The sequence below is a fragment of the Bufo bufo genome, chromosome 6 (assembly GCF_905171765.1).
Source record: "Bufo bufo chromosome 6, aBufBuf1.1, whole genome shotgun sequence".
Classification (NCBI taxonomy): Eukaryota; Metazoa; Chordata; class Amphibia; order Anura; family Bufonidae; genus Bufo; species Bufo bufo.
Genome location: NC_053394.1, coordinates 93,571,246 through 93,586,785, shown reverse-complemented (window position 1 = coordinate 93,586,785; position 15,540 = coordinate 93,571,246).

Here is a 15,540-nt window from a genome sequence, read left to right as displayed (position 1 = left end):
AGCAAAACACCTGGAAATGTTAGAAGATATGTCAACTGACTCATTTATCAACGCCTTAAGATGTTTCATAGCCATTAAAGGTACCGTCAGAAGGCTTAGATCTGACCAAGGATCTAATTTTGTCGGAGCAAAGAATAAATTGAAGAAAGCTCTAAAAGATGGAAGTATATCGATCAGGTCCCTATCGGTTTGTAAGATACCCCAGTACCTCCTGAGAATTTCAAATACTCTCTCGTGGGCGTTATCAAATGTCCCGATCACTCTTACTATTCTATCTTGTGGATTTTTCTTTTGGGGCCTCAGAAATTGATTCCTTTCCGTAGTCATGGAGTGTTTGAAAGCTTTTTTGAGTGTCTCATCAGGGTATCCTCTCCTCAGAAATCTGTTCCTAAGATCCCTAGATTGTGTCACAAAGGTGGGTGTGTCCGTACAGTTTCTTTTAACCCAAATATATTGGTCCTTTGGGATACCTTTTTTCACCGGACTGGGGTAAAAACGATCCCAGTGTAAAAGGATGTTAGTGGCCGTGGGTTTCCTGAAGGTTTCTGTACATAGAACACCCTCCTCTTTGAAATTCTTATATCCAAGAAAGAGATTTCTTTGTTGCTGATCTCACATGTAAACCGTAGTCCAATGTGGTTCTAATTCAAAGATGTAACAAATGGCCTGAAGGACACCTCCGGACCATCCCACAATAAAAAGATATCATCGATATATCTTCCCCAGAAGATAATGTGGGTGGTCCAGGGTTCCTCCACGTCACTAGAGACCAGCCGGTCCTCCCCACCAGCCCAGGAGCAAATTTGCGTAGGTCGGTGCACAAGGGCTACTCATCGCGGTGCCCCTGAGCTGGTGGTAGAACGCGTTTTTAAATAAAAAGAAATTATGGGTCAGGACAAATCTAAGGAGGAATAGAATGAAGGAGTTATGAGCCCTGCAGTGTATGCCCCTGTTTTCTAGGAAGGAAAGCACTGCTTTCATTCCCCATTCGTGTGGTATACTGCTGTAGAGAGCTTCAACATCTATGGAGGCCAAGAAGGTGCTCTACTCTACAGCAGTATCCTGTATCTTTAACAGTAAATCAGTAGTATCCCTGATATAAGAGGGCAGTGAGGAGACAAAAGGTCTGAGAACTTTATCTATGTAAATACTGACGTTTTGGTCTTCCTTTTAGTGGATCTCTTCCCTTATGGATTTTGTGGATTTTTTGGGGTCATAAATTTCAGTTCTTCAGAGGAGATCAGATTGTTTTCAAAGGCCCCGATAAGGATCCGGTTTAGTTCCTCTATAAAGATGTCTGAGGGGTCACCCTGTAGACAGTCATAACATTTTATATCGTTAAGGAGAGAGCCACACATTTTTCGTTAAGGAGAGAAGCCACACTTCTCTCTTCCCTTCCCTTAATTTTTAGGGGGGTAGCGGCGGGAGGCGGGGGCGCATGCATCATAGTTTGGGGTGGGGGGCTGGGGGGGGAGAAGAGGTGGGGGGGAAAGGAAAAGTGGGTTTGAAAAAAAAAAAGGAGAGAGCCACACATCCCACTATAAAGGGAATGATCCATCATTACTATATTCCCCCCTTTGTCTGAGGGCTTTATAATAATGCTGTTATCCCTTTGCAGTCCGTTAAGGGCCTCCCTTTCTCCCCTCGTCAGAATCATTTCCTGGTCTCTATGTGGACGTATTTTTTCTATCTCTTGAGTCACCAACCTTAGTTGCAGAATTATCCCGAGGAAGGGGGCATCTTTTTACTTTTTGGACGTATGTCCGTGAAGGGGCCCAAACCATCCTTTTGGGCTGGCCCTTTACTTAGGGATACTAGGATCCTCGCGTCTTCGAGGCAGTCCATTGGTATACCGAGTTTAGTACACTCTTCCCTATCATTATTTTTGTAGAACTTATGGCATTTCAATTTAAGTATGAAAAGGCTTAAGTCTTTAATCCAAGAGAACGTATCAAAATTCACAGTAGGTACAAATGACAGTCCTTTGGAGAGGACCTGTAATTCATCAAATGTCAATGTCCTATTAGTGAGATTTATGATACATTTTTCGTCTACTTGCGCTTGTCCTCCTTTTGTATTGAGACTCTGTCCCTCAGATGATAGGGTGGACCCACTTGATCCTCCCATCCTTTCTAAAAAAAAAACACAGATGTCCCCCCCCCCAGCAGCAGCAACAGTATCCGATGAGGAGGAGGCATATCCCCTGCCACTTCTTTGCCATCTTCTTCCTCCCCTAGGCTGAAAACCACCTCTATTTCGTCCTCTATTAGATACCTTAGCCCTTATGAGCCTCTCTGTGTCAGAGGAGTCAATATCTGTGCTGGAGTCATCAATACCTCTCTCTTCTGACTTCTCTTTTAGGAAGTCAAACGCTTTTTTCTCCCTAAACGTAGTCAGGTCAGTGATGAACTGTCTATGTTTTCTTTCTTTTATCTGCGTTTGATAGCGTTCGACCGAGGTTTGTAAAGTGGCCTCTCTCCTATTAAAATCGGGGTCACCTTTCAATGTTAGTGCTAATTCTATTTGTTTATTCAACTTACTACAGGTGTTACTGAGAATTTCTTTCTCCTCCTCTAATAATATTTTCATAAATCTTATCGAACTCTCAATACATTCTTTTTCCCATTTCTCCAATAAACATGGGGAGCTAGATCTTAGGGCAGGGATTAGTCGGATCCTCAGACCCTTTGGTACGATTCTGTTTTTAATATAATTCTCCAATGTACGTGTCTCCCACCAAGATTTAAAATTTTCCTTGTAATCATCATACAGATCTTTAAATATTGTCTTTAATGATAAATGACCACTCTTTTCACGTATGCCTTCCTGCTCTGAAAAAAACCTCCTCCTCCTACTCCTCCAACCAACTGTCAGTATTTATAGGTCATTTTAGAAAGCCTGCCATACTAAATTACCATAAATTCGTCAACACACAAACCGCCTCAGCAGCATATAAAGTACAGAGAAGTATAAATCAGCATATTCCAGAACACCTTCTCATAAATCTAAAAAATAGCTTTTAGTGATCAATTTAAAAATATTCGCTCAGATCAAGCTCAGACCCCATGGGTCAAAACAACATAGATACAAAATGAAATACTTTATCTCAGATCCACAAATAGTTTTATCATACTTCCAGGGTTACTCACGGTTTGAGGATATAGCCCAGTGTTAGTTGTTTGACATTTGTAGGGGAATTGTATCCCAAAAAGGCCAAGGGTGAGCAAACAGCATAATGAAGATATCATTGATGAATGTTCCAGGGCAACATAACATAAGGGTCAGAGATTAAACGGTTGATTATCCCTGTCTATCCCTATGTGTCCCTTACTATGCCTCAGCCCAAGGACACCCCTTGGTGGTAGGGGTTCCCTGTCCTCGTCCCTTATCTGTATGCCCCTGTAAACCCTACTTTAGTAACAGCAAGTAAAAAATTATCCTGAGTATATAGATATCCCACTAAAGGACAACACGTATATGTGTATAAGGACAAATTCCCTATACATAAAGACAATTTCCATGGCAGTTTCTGTGTATAGATAGCACCCACATGCACCGCCTTACCCGCAATTTCCTCTTTAGCAATCAGTTTGAGTTTCAGGAAGTGTGGGGGGGGGGAGGAATGGAAACATACAGTTGTGAAAACACCTCAGGATATACAGGGCATTCTCACACAGGTGCAACCAAAGCATATTTCTATGGCTAGACAACTTAGACTCCAATGTGCACTCCTCATTTCTTTCAAAAGATGCACTATTCTGAATCCTGCTACTTTGTTACCAATTACAGATTCAGAAATGGGGGAGGGTAGCACAGGTAGCCTTTTGTCTGATTTAGCGGAAAATGCTCCTCATGATTGTATACAGTTGATGCAACAAGAAACTTCTGGATTTTCTCTTGAAAAACCTCTTGATAACCCTGATTTTGAGTGTTTTTTAGATGGAAGCAGGAATATGGGAGAGGATGGCCGGTTCCACACTGGATATGCAGTGGTCACACAACATGAGGTAGCCATTGCTGACCCCAATACCTCCGCACATGTCTGCGCAGGAGGCAGAGCTGAAGGCACTCACTGAGGCGAATAAATAGGCTGAGGGGAAGAAGGTGAACATCTATACAGATTCAAGGTATGGTTTTGGTATTGCACATGACTATGGACCCATATGGCAGGCCAGAGACTTTCTAACCTCTGCAGGTCAGCCCATTAAAAACAAAGACTCTGTGCTTGAACTGATGAACTCTTTACTGTTGCCAGAAGAAGTTGCTATTGTAAAGGTAAAGGCTCACACAAGGTGTACCACGTTAGAGGCGAAAGGCAATGGCAGAGCTGACAAGGCGGTCAAACAAGCTGCTCTCCAGCCAATAAATGCTGATGCCACCCCGGTAAGAGCCTTAAAGCCTGTGGATATATCTAAAGACATTTTAATTAAGTTGTTTGAATAGGCCCCACTTGAAGAGAAAAAACTGTGGACTAAACAAGGGGCTAGGCAAGATGACCAAGGAGTATGGAAAAACAAGGACAACATTTGTCTACCACGCTTTCTGTACCCAGCTATGGCTCAGGAGGCCCACGGCCCACTCACCTATCGAAAGGTGCCATGGTAAGTGTGGTTAATACAGGGTGGATTGCTCCAGGGTTTTCTCTGTGCACTGAATAACTCTGGTCAAGTGGTGAAGACTATATACAACTACCAAAGGTATTAGTGTAAGAATTTTTTCTCGTGTGTGTTGATCTCTTTTCAGTTTGGCCGGAAGCCTTCCCAATAGCTGAAGCAAATGCCAAGAATACAGCAAAGAAACTGGTTAGTGAACTGATATGCAGGTGTGATGTTCCTGAAGTTATTGAGTCAGATACAGGTTCTCATTTCGCAGTTGAAGTGATGAGGTAGGTTATGCAAGCATTAGGGGTGATCCAAGCTTTCCGAGTTGAGCGCTTGAACGGATAAAAGGCCATGCGGGAGATCCAGAGGCCCTGGACAGAGTGCATACCTCTGGCTCTATATTCAGTAAGGACTACCCCAAACAAGAGGACAAGGTTGTCCCCATTTGAGATCCTGTTTGGAAGTGCCCCCAGGTTAGGGTTGTACTTTCCCCAGCAGCTGCAGATGAATAATGACAGTCTGACCAGTTACATACGGGCCCTCACAAAAAGGCTAGAACACAAGCATAAACAGGTGTTTGCTTCACTTACAGAACCTAACTCAGTAGAAGGAACTCACAGCTTGCGGCCCGGAGACTGGGTGGTGAGAAAAAGGCATGTGAGAAAAGGACTAGTTCCAAGATTCAACGGTCCCTTTCAAGTACTGTTGAACACCCACACCGCTGTAAAGGTTGAAGGAAAACCCAACTGGATACACGCTTCTCACTGCAAGAAAGTCTTGGAACCACAGGATGAAGGTCCTTCTGCTGACAGTGGCTCTTACCCTGAGCGTGTCAGCAGTGTCTCGTCCACTGAATGATGAATGGGACAATGCTTTGATACAGCACCATCAGGAATTATTGAAATTAAAAATTTGAGAAACTGTTGGATCTGTACTCACAGTCCTTTGAGTTCAGCCAGTATACCCTATTTCGCTGTGCCCCTTAGTTTTTCTGAATTGACTGAACTGGCCAGCTCTACTATCTTTTTCACAGGCATGAAGCAGGTTAAGTCCAAACTAAAAACAGGGAGGTACCCTTACCCATTGCAGAATGGGCTGAGCACCCCTGGCTCATGGTAAACAGATCAGGGTCACCAGTTGATTATAGCTCTACCCCCTGGAATGAGAACATGTGGTGCAATGTGTCATGCTTTCCAAGTTGGACACACTGTTATTGTTTGCTCCTGCAACCTTTATAATACCCCAATCCGACATCGATATGTTTATTAATAAAGTTTGTAAGAAGGGGAAACAATATTGAGATTATTGAGAGTATCTGTGGTACTGTTCCCCCTGAAGGGAATCCTTAAGACAGAATAAGGTTAGCTTGTTCTGAAGTACCTGTCACGCCCTGCCCTGTGGGTGTTCTGAGGAGATCTGTCAGAATTGCTGCACGTGACTCGATCTGACTGTTTGTTTTGTAGTGGGTTTGAGCAGATTCCCACCTCCTCCCAGGTGTTATTCTTTAGGTAATTGGTGAGGCTATTTATTCCTCTGTCTCCCTATAGCCTTTGCAGGTTATAGTTCTGCCTTGTGTGAGCTCTGAAGTTTGGTGTATCGTCTGCTCCAGCTCATCTCTAGATAAGTCCTTTTCCCTTTTTCCTTCTGTGTCTGTTTTGACTAGGCTTTTAGGGAGACGCTAACTCCTTTGGTTGTTTGAAGGAGCTGGGTGTCTCTTTCCCTCTTCCCTATAGCTTAGGGTTTGGTTCAGTGTGTTTTAGTCTTAGGTACGTGGGCATGTGGATGTCTACCACCGAGATATGCACATGGGGATAGCAGCATAGTGAAAGTGTTTTTGGGATTGCTAGGAGGTGACCCCTTTGTTCCCTAGCTTTTGGGGCCTAGTCAGTTGTTTTGTTTGCTTTGCCGTGTTCTGTTTCCTTCCCTTATTTTACCTACCGTGACAGTACCTTTGGGCGGTAACATTTCACAGATTTCTCAAAATGGGGGAATTGTGAGAGATAGAACTCCATCTTGTATATCCTATATCTATCTGAACCAGAGTTCAATTAGAGGTTAATGAAATGTTAGACAAGTGTCAGCTCTTTGCAGGCACGTGTTTGGGTGGGGGCTGGGGAATCAACTGACACCCCCCTTCCCCCGCTCAATTTTCAGAAATGATAGCTTCTGCTGCTCTAAGTTCACATCCTCTATTCTGATAAAGATGTTCAGTTTCTTCTGTCTTTGTAGTTTTATGTGACGCACGGCTGTTGGGCGTCTACCAATAATCATGGTATAAGATTGTCTGCTAATTTGCAATAAAGTTGATTACTGATTACAACCATTGTGTGTCTGTATCAGCCTTCTCTGTGCACATACGCTATTTGAATTCGGAACCAATAATCATAGACGCAGGGGCAATTGCCCTCACATCCTGAACTCCCAGCACTGACCGGGTCGCATAGCATTTTATTGATTTAGCATTATAATACTGTCAGTGTTATTCAATACATTTCAGACCTCTAAGGGTAAATAACATTATATATCAATATAATGCTATGTGACCCAGTCAGTGTTTGGAGTTCTGTACGGGAGCTGTACGCATACTGCGAGACCGGAGCGTGGAAGTCGCTCATCTAAAAGGGGCCTTTAAATAGTCCCTCAGTCTGGTTAAGTAGGTTACACAATCATGGGGAAGACGGCTGACTTAACAGTTGTCCAGAAGACAGTCATGGACACCCTTCACAAGGAGGGTAAGCTACAAAAATGTTGAATTGAAGGGAAAAGTGTGGTAGAAAAAAGTGCAAAAGCAACAGGAATAACCACAGCCTTAAAAGGATTGTCGATAAAAAGGCCATTAAAGAATTTTGGGGAGATTCACAAGGAGTGGACTGCAGCTGGAATCAGTGTTTCAAGAGCCAACACACACATACATATTCAGGACATGGGCTACCACTGTCACATTCCTTGTGTCAAGCCACTGAACATCACAAGCGTCTTACTTGGGCTAAGAAGAAAAAGGACTGGACTGTTGCTCAGTTGTCCAAAGTCCTGCTTTCAGATCAAAGTAAATTTTGCATTTCATTTGGAAATCAAGGTCCCAGAGTATGGAAATAGAGTGGAGAGGTTGCTTGAGGTCCAGTGCGAAGTTTCCACAGTCAGTGATGGTTTGGGGAGCCATGTCATCTGCTGGTGTTGGTCCACTATGTTATATCAAGTCCAAAGTCAGCGCAGCCATCTACCAGGAAATTTTAGAGCACTTCATGATTCCCTCTGCTGACAGGGTTTATGGAGATGCCCCCACTGCCAAAACTACCAATACCTGGCCAGCAAACTCGCCTGACTTCCCCTTTGAGAATCTATGGGGTATTGTCAAGAGAAAGATGAGAGACACCAGACCCAACACTGCAGAGAGGCTGAAGGCCGCTTTCAAAGTAACCCGTCTTCTATAACACCTCAGCAGTGCCAAGTATTGAGTACATATACTGTAAATACTTTTCAGTAGGCCCAAATTTTTGTATTAAAAATCTTTTTTTAATTTGTCTCATATAATATTAAAATTTTCTGAGATACTAACTTTTGGGTTTTCTTTAGCTGTAAGCCATAATCATCAACATTAGAAGAAATAAACACTTGAAATAGATCACACACATTGATACACAAGAACATAACATGGCCCAGTTAACCTCACCGATTTTTCAACAGTCCAAAGCACAATAAGTAAAGTTCATTTCAGACATATCTTTAATAGGTGTCCGGTTCATGGTTACATAGGTCAATCACCCCCAACAACAAGTCAGTAAGGATAGTTTCCTGCAGAGAACATCCCTGCTGGATACAGACGCTGACCCCATTAACCTCCTCAGGACCGCCGTACGCAGGATTGCGTCTTTGCGGCGGTCCTGTTGTTCTGGGTGGACGCGCCGGTGCGTCCTCTCGCGAGACGCGAGATTTCCTGTGAACGCGCGCACACAGGCGCGCGCGTTCACAGGATCGGAAGGTAAGCGAGTGGATCTCCAGCCTGCCAGCGGCGATCGTTCGCTGGCAGGCTGGAGATGTGATTTTTTTAACCCCTAACAGGTATATTAGACGCTGTTTTGATAACAGCGTCTAATATACCTGCTACCTGGTCCTCTGGTGGTCCCCTTTGTTTGGATCGACCACCAGAGGACACAGGCAGCTCAGTAATATGTTGCACCAAGCACCACTACACTACACCCCCCCCCCCCCCGTCACTTATTAACCCCTTATTAGCCCTTGATCACCCCTGATCACCCCATATAGACTCCCTGATCACCCCCCTGTCATTGATTACCCCCCTGTCATTGATCACCCCCCTGTAAAGCTCCATTCAGATGTCCGCATGATTTTTACGGATCCACTGATAGACTGATCGGATCCGTAAAAATCATACGGACGTCTGAATGCAGCCTTACAGGGGAGTGATCAATGACGGAGGTGATCACCCCATATAGACTCCCTGATCACCCCCCTGTCATTGATCACCCCCCTGTAAAGCTCCATTCAGATGTCCGCATGATTTTTACGGATCCACTGATAGACTGATCGGATCCGTAAAAATCATACGGACGTCTGAATGCAGCCTTACAGGGGAGTGATCAATGACTGTGGTGATCACCCCATATAGACTCCCTGATCACCCCCCTGTCATTGATTACCCCTCTGTCATTGATCACCCCCCTGTAAAGCTCCATTCAGATGTCCGCATGATTTTTACGGATCCACTGATAGACTGATCGGATCCGTAAAAATCATACGGACGTCTGAATGGAGCCTTACAGGGGAGTGATCAATGACTGTGGTGATCACCCCATATAGACTCCCTGATCACCCCCCTGTCATTGATTACCCCTCTGTCATTGATCACCCCCCTGTAAAGCTCCATTCAGATGTCCGCATGATTTTTACGGATCCACTGATAGACTGATCGGATCCGTAAAAATCATACGGACGTCTGAATGCAGCCTTACAGGGGAGTGATCAATGACTGTGGTGATCACCCCATATAGACTCCCTGATCACCCCCCTGTCATTGATTACCCCTCTGTCATTGATCACCCCCCTGTAAAGCTCCATTCAGATGTCCGCATGATTTTTACGGATCCACTGATAGACTGATCGGATCCGTAAAAATCATACGGACGTCTGAATGCAGCCTTACAGGGGGGTGATCAATGACAGTTGGGTGATCACCCCATATAGACTCCCTGATCACCCCCCTGTCATTGATCACCCCCCTGTCATTGATCCCCCCCCCCCCCTGTAAGGCTGCATTCAGTCTTTTTTTTGGCCCAAGTTAGCAGAATTTTTTTTTTTTTCTCACAAAGTCACATATTCCACTAACTTGTGACAAAAAATAAAATCTCACATGAACTCGCCATACCCCTCACGGAATCCAAATGCGTAAAATTTTTTTAGACATTTATATTCCAGACTTCTTCTCACGCTTTAGGGCCCCTAGAATGCCAGGGCAGTATAAATACCCCACATGTGACCCCATTTCGGAAAGAAGACACCCCCAGGTATTCCGTGAGGGGCATATTGAGTCCATGAAAGATTGAAATTTTTGTCCCAAGTTAGCGGAACGGGAGACTATGTGAGAAAAAAATAAAAAATATCAATTTCCGCTAACTTGTGCCAAAAAAAAAAAATTTCTATGAACTCGCCATGCCCCTCATTGAATACCTTGGGGTGTCTTCTTTCCAAAATGGGGTCACATGTGGGGTATTTATACTGCCCTGGCATTCTAGGGGCCCCAAAGCGTGAGAAGAAGTCTGGTATCCAAATGTCTAAAAATGCCCTCCTAAAAGGAATTTGGGCCCCTTTGCGCATCTAGGCTGCAAAAAAGTGTCACACATCTGGTATCGCCGTACTCAGGAGAAGTTGGGCAATGTGTTTTGGGGTGTCATTTTACATATACCCATGCTGGGTGAGATAAATATCTTGGTCAAATGCCAACTTTGTATAAAAAAATGGAAAAAGTTGTCTTTTGCCAAGATATTTCTCTCACCCAGCATGGGTATATGTAAAAAGACACCCCAAAACACATTCCCCAACGTCTCCTGAATACGGCGATACCAGATGTGTGACACTTTTTTGCAGCCTAGGTGGGCAAAGGGGCCCACATTCCAAAGAGCACCTTTCGGATTTTACTGGTCATTTACCTACTTACCACACATTAGGGCCCCTGGAAAATGCCAGGGCAGTATAACTACCCCACAAGTGACCCCATTTTGGAAAGAAGACACCCCAAGGTATTCCGTGAGGGGCATGGCGAGTTCCTAGAATTTTTTATTTTTTGTCACAAGTTAGTGGAAAATGATGATTTTTTTTTTTTTTTTTTTTTTTTCATACAAAGTCTCATATTCCACTAACTTGTGACAAAAAATAAAAACTTCCATGAACTCACTATGCCCATCAGCGAATACCTTGGGGTCTCTTCTTTCCAAAATGGGGTCACTTGTGGGGTAGTTATACTGCCCTGGCATTCTAGGGGCCCAAATGTGTGGTAAGGAGTTTGAAATCAAATTCTGTAAAAAATGACGAGTGAAATCCGAAAGGTGCTCTTTGGAATATGGGCCCCTTTGCCCACCTAGGCTGCAAAAAAGTGTCACACATCTGGTATCTCCGTACTCAGGAGAAGGTGGGGAATGTGTTTTGGGGTGTCATTTTACATATACCCATGCTGGGTGAGAGAAATATCTTGGCAAAAGACAACTTTTCCCATTTTTTTATACAAAGTTGGCATTTGACCAAGATATTTATCCCACCCAGCATGGGTATATGTAAAAAGACACCCCAAAACACATTCCCCAACTTCTACTGAATACGGAGATACCAGATGTGTGACACTTTTTTGCAGCCTAGGTGGGCAAAGGGGCCCACATTCCAAAGAGCACCTTTCGGATTTCACTCGTCATTTTTTACAGAATTTGATTTCAAACTCCTTACCACACATTTGGGCCCCTAGAATGCCAGGGCAGTATAACTACCCCACAAGTGACCCCATTTTGGAAAGAAGAGACCCCAAGGTATTCGCTGATGGGCATAGTGAGTTCATGGAAGTTTTTATTTTTTGTCATAAGTTAGTGGAATATGAGACTTTGTATGAAAAAAAATAAAATAAAATAAATCAGCATTTTCCACTAACTTGCGACAAAAAATAAAAAATTCTAGGAACTCGCCATGCCCCTCACGGAATACCTTGGGGTGTCTTCTTTCCAAAATGGGGTCACTTGTGGGGTAGTTATACTGCCCTGGCATTCTAGGGGCCCAAATGTGTGGTAAGGAGTTTGAAATCAAATTCTGTAAAAAATGACCTGTGAAATCCGAAAGGTGCTGTTTGGAATATGGGCCCCTTTGCCCACCTAGGCTGCAAAAAAGTGTCACACATCTGGTATCTCTGTATTCAGGAGAAGTTGAGGAATGTGTTTTGGGGTGTCTTTTTACATATACCCATGCTGGGTGAGATAAATATCTTGGTCAAATGCCAACTTTGTATAAAAAAATGGGAAAAGTTGTATTTTGCCAAGATATTTCTCTCACCCAGCATGGGTATATGTAAAATGACACCCCAAAACACATTCCCCACCTTCTCCTGAGTACAGAGATACCAGATGTGTGACACTTTTTTGCAGCCTAGGTGGGCAAAGGGGCCCATATTCCAAAGAGCACCTTTCGGATTTCACAGGTCATTTTTTACAGAATTTGATTTCAAACTCCTTACCACACATTTGGGCCCCTAGAATGCCAGGGCAGTATAACTACCCCACAAGTGACCCCATTTTGGAAAGAAGAGACCCCAAGGTATTTCGTGATGGGCATAGTGAGTTCATGGAAGTTTTTATTTTTTGTCACAAGTTAGTGGAATATGAGACTTTGTAAGAAAAAAAAAAAAAAGAAAAAAATCATCATTTTCCGCTAACTTGTGACAAAAAATAAAAAGTTCTATGAACTCACTATGCCCATCAGCGAATACCTTAGGGTGTGTACTTTCCGAAATGGGGTCATTTGTGGGGTGTTTGTACTGTCTGGCCATTGTAGAACCTCAGGAAACATGACAGGTGCTCAGAAAGTCAGAGCTTCTTCAAAAAGCGGAAATTCACATTTTTGTACCATAGTTTGTAAACGCTATAACTTTTACCCAAACCATTTTTTTTTTTTACCCAAACATTTTTTTTTTATCAAAGACATGTAGAACAATAAATTTAGAGCAAAATTTATATATGGATGTCGTTTTTTTTGCAAAATTTTACAACTGAAAGTGAAAAATGTCATTTTTTTGCAAAAAAATCGTTAAATTTCGATTAATAACAAAAAAAGTAAAAATGTCAGCAGCAATGAAATACCACCAAATGAAAGCTCTATTAGTGAGAAGAAAAGGAGGTAAAATTCATTTGGGTGGTAAGTTGCATGACCGAGCAATAAACGGTGAAAGTAGTGTAGGTCAGAAGTGTAAAAAGTGGCCTGGTCTTTCAGGGTGTTTAAGCACTGGGGGCTGAGGTGGTTAAGAATAATGGGGTCTGGCGGGGATCTGGCCACATTCCGGCAGACAACACGGAAAATTGACCTGGCAAAAACTGCTGCATGCTGTGGTTTGTGTCCGGTCAATTCCCAGCATTGTCTCCAGAACAGCCTGCCGGAATTCACATCAGAAGTGTGAAACTAGCCTAACTGCTTGATGTGTACAAGCCAACAAACATTACTAGATGCCGAGTTTCTTCCTTGATGATGCTCTTTAAGACCCTTGCGAAGTATATACTTTGTATCATTCTGTATTATATCAATAAATAATCTTGTACAAATAATGTATATAGAGATCTAAATTTATATTGAAAACACAATAAAACGTCCTCATACCTACATTCCCATATGCCTATACAAGGCCACTAGTAATAATTCCAATATAGGTCTACACCGTTATTAAAGGGAATAGGTCCCCACATACCTGCATATTAATTCAAATGACTAGATGTGAACTTGCCTGCTAATTCGAATGCACTTTGCCCCATCTCGATCGGTGTCCCTGTTGCAGTAATATTAATGTTTTTATTTTATGAAAATGACCTACCGTATCTGGGGCACTGAGGACGTCACCTTTGTACCTGGTTGCACCTAAAGCTCCAAGCCCTCTCCCTGCTGGCCCCCCCACACCCCTGGTTTGAGTCTTAAGTCAGGTAGTGTTGACATAAACACCTGGCCCTGAACTCTTCCGCCTGCACATTCACCTCAGGGATCGGCATACGTGCAGTACAGGCCTAAAGCTTGGCAGCCAGAAGAAATCTGTACAGCGCTTGCGCTGATGGCATTCACTTCTTCAAGGTGCATAACCTCCTACTGGGGACCAGAAGGGACCAAAGAGAAGAGAGCTTGATGCTGGAGCTGGCACTGGTGACAGATGTGTCTTTTTATTTTTTAATCCCTGCACCTTGTCTGACAACGCTAAATGGGGTTCCTATTGTTGGAGTAAAATGTTAAGCCTAATAGTGCCCTTATCAACCTCACATGACTGCATTGTTCTTGGATCATTGGATCTAGAAATATATTATTTTTGGAAGTGCATCTAATACACAGTACACACAGAGGTATAAAAATTGGTGTGTGTATATAGAAAACATATTGTAACAGCTATTATTCTAATAATGCATTCTCCATTTAAAGACGACCTGTCACCTCTCCTGACATGTTTGCTTTAGTAGCTACTTGCATCCCTCATGTAATTACATTTCTGGAGCATTTTTTCTTATATCTCTCTAATGTGCCATTCTTCTCTTATTCCTGCTAGATTTTTATGGTTAAAGGGAACCTGTCATCAACTTTATGCTGACCTCACTGAGGGCAGCATAAAGTAGTGACAGACATGCTGATTTCAGCGGTGTGTCACTCATGAGCTAAAAGTAAGTGGTTGCCAAGAACCGGCATCATAATCATTGCAGCCCAGGCCTTGAAAAGAGTCAAATCTACCTGAGAAGAGTCATGGTTATTCATAATCTCCTGCACTCTCACCCATCTGCTGATGATTGTCAGTTCTCTCCTGGAGAGAAAGGGAGAAAACTAGGTAGAAGACTGTCAGTCATCAGCAGGTGGGCAGGAGAGCAGGAATTCATGAATAACCAGGACTCTTCTCAGGTGGCCGTGAGTATTTTCCAGGCCCAGTCTGCAATGTTTGTGATGTTGGTTCTCGTCAACCACTTACTTTAAAATTTAGAAAAGACAGATCACTGAAATCAACTCACCTGTCTCTACTTTATTCTGCTGTTAGAATAGATAGCATAAAGTTGATGACAGGTTCCCTTTAACCCCTTAAGTACTCAGCCCTATTTCACCTTAAGGACTTGGCCATTTTTTGCAAATCTGACCAGTGTCATTTTAAGTGCTGATAACTTTAAAACGCTTTGACTTACCCAGGCCGTTCTGAGATTGTTTTTTCGTCACATATTGTAGTTCATGACACTAAAATTGGGTCAAAAAAGGAAATTTTTTTGCACAAAAAATACCAAATTTACAAAAAATGTGAAAAAATTTGCAAATTTCAAAGTTTCAGTTTCTCTACTTCAGCAATACATAGTAATACCCCCATAAATTGTGATGACTTTACATTCCCCATATGTCTACTTCATGTTTGTATCATTTTGGGAATGTCATTTTATTTTTTGGGGATGTTACATAGCTTAGAAGTTTAGAAGCAAATTTTGAAATTTTTCAGAAATTTTCCAAATCCCACTTTTTATGGACCAGTTCAGGTCTGAAGTCACTTTGTGAGGCTTACGTAATAGAAACCACCCAAAAATGACCCCATTTTAGAAACTACACCCCTCAAGGTATTCAAAACAGATTTTACAAACTTTGTTAACTCTTTAGGTCTTCCACAAGACTTCATGGGAAATGGACTTAAAATTTAAGAACTTAAATTTTTTGGAAAATTTTCCAATATAATCCA